This window comes from Alosa sapidissima, chromosome 13 (assembly GCF_018492685.1).
Source record: "Alosa sapidissima isolate fAloSap1 chromosome 13, fAloSap1.pri, whole genome shotgun sequence".
In the NCBI taxonomy this organism is placed as follows: domain Eukaryota; kingdom Metazoa; phylum Chordata; class Actinopteri; order Clupeiformes; family Clupeidae; genus Alosa; species Alosa sapidissima.
Genome location: NC_055969.1, coordinates 24,926,063 through 24,929,467, shown reverse-complemented (window position 1 = coordinate 24,929,467; position 3,405 = coordinate 24,926,063).

Here is a 3,405-nt window from a genome sequence, read left to right as displayed (position 1 = left end):
ATTTCTATTTAGTGCATGATGAGCGTGTGAGTTGAATGAAAACCGCAGCCGGGAACACAGAGGCGAAATGCAATAAAACAGCTCCCAAGTCCTCTTCCCATCTCTCAGAGCTGTTTCTCGGCCGACCGTTTGATGGAAGCAGTGGTCGTTTACGGCCAACACAGCGCACATAATTCATCTCCTGTGTATGAGACATGGAGAATATTCTCTCTCTCTCTCTCTCTCTCTCACACACACACACACACACACACACACAGTGAAAGACCAAAGAGAGAGAAGTCGTGATTGAATAGATATAGAGCGTTTCTATTCAGTGTCTGTACATTACATAAGCCAACAAAAAGCTAGCCTTCAGCAGAAGTCTATTTCTCCACACTGAAAGCTAAGGGATACAAAGAGTAGCCTCCTGGCCCCGCTTCAACCCAAAAGCTACAGTTTGCTCAGTGAACAAGAAATTCTAAAATATCCTCGAATATTTTCCCCACAACAAAACAAATCATTCCATTCATCTTTAAGCACACATAACTTTTCCCAAACACAAGTCTCGGGCTGAGGTAGGATGTTAATGTACCAGAAATGTCGATGCTGTACTGTGAGCCACAACAGGAAATGCACCCAATGGCATTTACTCAGGATGTAGTCTACTAAGTCCATCCTTCCACACCAACCAAAGCATTTACTCCGATTTAGGAATGGCCGGCCAAGGTTAAACAAATGCTTAAGCAAAGTCAAATGTTTACACACCAACTCAAATGTCTTCAAGCTGTGCAACTGTGCATGTCCCTGTGAAAAAGAGAGACTGCCTCCCACCCCGTGTTAGTAAAACTCTTTGAAGCTCTTCAGGGTTCCCTCTGTAGCAAACTACCGCTACACTGGTTTGCTCCAGTGGTGACTCAAATTTAGGTGATGTATAAGCTATGCCTTAGTCTCACCAGATCATACTGCAAAACACAAAAAGTCATACAAAGTTACAGGGAAACAGACAGAGCGAGATGGAAAGAGAGAAATATACTGTGATAACTAAGATCAGTAAAAGAATCACACACGATCAACTGCTAGCACTATGGACAGCGAACATGACTAGATAGCCCACACAATGTCCCACACAGTCACAGATATAGCCCAAGTGCACTTTTACAATCGTGTGTGTCATTTTCACGCACAATGATGGAGACATCTCCGCATCAATAAAAAAAAGAAAGAAACATCAGTGTTGTCGTCACCAGTTAATAGACTACCTAAAGTATTACAAATGTCATTTAACGTCCAGAAATCATTATGGGATGCAGTTGCATGTTTACATGCAGTTTTCCTTTTCCAGATTTGAAAAGCATGTGGCAGCTCATTCAACCAGCAGAACAAGTAGCATGAGAAACATGATGATTTGTGCAAATCTGTCCCAGTGGTTGGGACAAAAACCCTGTATAGTAATTTGCATGACAGTCATGTTTGTGTGTCTGTCATGCTACTGAGGACTTTTCATATGATATATTACTACTGAGGACTTTTTATATAATACATTACTACTGACGACTTTTTATATAATATGTTACTACTGACGACTTTTTATATAATATATGACTACTGAGGACTCTTTATTTTTATAATATATTTTTGGGGATTTTTGCCTTTATTCAGATAGGACCGTATGTCAGGCAGCAAGTGTTAGAGAGAGAGATGGAGTGGGATCGGGAAATGACCGCAGGTCGAACTCGAATCTGGGTCCCCGCGGGCACTCGGACCCAAACATGGCACGGGCGCTGTAGCCAGTTTCGCCACAGCGCCCCCTACTGAGGACTTTGAAATGGCAAGTTCTTGGATACGGTCCAGCCAGATCTGCCCTATCTATATGGTATAATCAGCAATGCCAGCCCGCTCAGAACTGCAGACTGGACCTCTCTACTGTCTGAGCCCAGCCCTGAGTCACGTGTGCCAGGCTGGGCCGGGTCCACCCCCTCCTCTGCAATGACAAACAATGACAGCACAAACTGCACCATGACAACATATGCATTTATGCGCATAAACAATGCCCTATATGCATATATGCCCTTTAAGCAGGATCAGTGGTCCCACTTATAGACACGATACAGGGGAGGTTTTGCCTGCAACTACGAGCAATCAATTACTGGATGCATAAGATGCATGGGGAGCCATGGGGAGAGAATAGATTGCATCAGGACTAGGGGACATTTGCGGGACCCCTCTATGAGCTCTTAATAGCATCTTAAATATTAATACATGGGTGAATCAATAAAGGGAGGGCGTCTGTGTGGCGCAATATACTCGGAGCCGGAGTGGGAGATACGCTGAGCACAAAAGACTTATTGTCCTGTGGCGGGATGGAGATATTGAGAAGGACCCCACTCAGTCTGGAGCCGCCCCCTCCCCACCCCCCCTGTGCCACCCCGTGCCACCCCGCACAGAGAGAGCCAGACAGCCCCACTCTCCCCTGAACCCCCACGGGCGGAGTCCTGGCTAGGAAAAGACAGTTTGTGGGTGGAGGGAAGGGATTTTTTTTTTTTTATTGCATTAATTATTTAAGTCCCAAATAATAGAGAGGCCCGAGATTGGTCTGTGTTGCGGCGTTGCAGTGACGGGGGGTGAGGGGTGGGGTGGTGGTGAAATATTTATAAATGGAGGGAGACGGCTGGAGGAGAGGCTGTTTCCATTCTCCTCCTCCTCTCCTCCTCCTCCTCTCCCCCATCCATCCATCATCTGGCCTCTTCCTCCTCCTCTCCCCCATCCATCCATCCATCATCTGGCCTCTTCCTCCTCCACCCCCCTTCATCTTGGGCCAAATGGATCATCCTATGCTCTCCAGGCATGGACAGTAGTACCCCCCCCCCCCCCCCCCCCCCCCGCCCCCGATAATGGTTCTGGTCACCTGCTATGTTCCTGGGACCACAGATATTGGAAAGCTAGATACCGCATTGGGGAAATAGCGACGCCATCTTGGTGGGGGCAACAATCACTGGAGGCCAATGGAGAAGCATGAGACTCTGACTGGAAATCAGACAGGTGTCTCTGATTGCTGGCAAGTGTTGCCCATAGACAGTAAGGTGTTTGCCCCCAGCAATATTAAGGGCGCATTCACATATGCCACTTAATAGAACTCGACAGTCAATGCTTTCTAATATCTATGCCTGGGACCATGATGAGTAGGTAGGTGTTTGATTGTACTTGACTTGGGTTAAATAAAAGAAATAAGGAAGTAAGCTACCAGTCATACACCTGTTGACAGATCCTGGGTGGGTGACACAGTGACGTTTCAAATAATTAACATGGTATGTCATGTCCTACAGAGTGCCTAACTTCCTGTGTTGACATAAACAGTCTGGTCATGCCCAGTGGAGAGCCTTTGTATGATCCGGCATCATATTTCATATAATACACAGCTCCATAATA